Genomic DNA, 336 nt, shown 5'->3' on the forward strand with positions numbered 1-336 from the left:
GGAAAAGCCAGAAATAGAAATTAATTTCTTAATGGCAAAATCTACTTTTATTAACAAAAAATGGTCTTTTGCTTAAAAAAGAATACTGGCTATTAACAAATATTTATCTATTGCCTGAAAGTCCTTGGTATATCACCTTGAAATCTTCAGAAGAAAAGTGTTATATAAATTGAATAAATTAATGTAATAAAATGATTTAAATATTTTAAGAGGTGTATAATATAAGAAAAATGACTGGATAAATGGGACTGAACCTTATTCTCAGAAATCCACTCTGCAAAAGAATAAATAATATGAAAATAGTAAGTGGTATCAACTTCAAATAATCCAGCATCC

At 26.2% G+C, this 336-nt stretch overlaps 1 protein-coding gene across 2 annotated transcripts in view; it reads right to left on the bottom strand.

Annotated features, from left to right (window-relative positions):
- GDA (guanine deaminase) overlaps positions 1-336 on the bottom strand; it is a 76950-nt gene that overhangs the window by 6335 nt on the left and 70279 nt on the right. The window lies entirely within an intron of this gene.

The sequence above is a fragment of the Pteropus vampyrus genome, unplaced genomic scaffold (genome assembly GCF_000151845.1).
Source record: "Pteropus vampyrus isolate Shadow unplaced genomic scaffold, Pvam_2.0 Scaffold186, whole genome shotgun sequence".
NCBI lineage: Eukaryota > Metazoa > Chordata > Mammalia > Chiroptera > Pteropodidae > Pteropus > Pteropus vampyrus.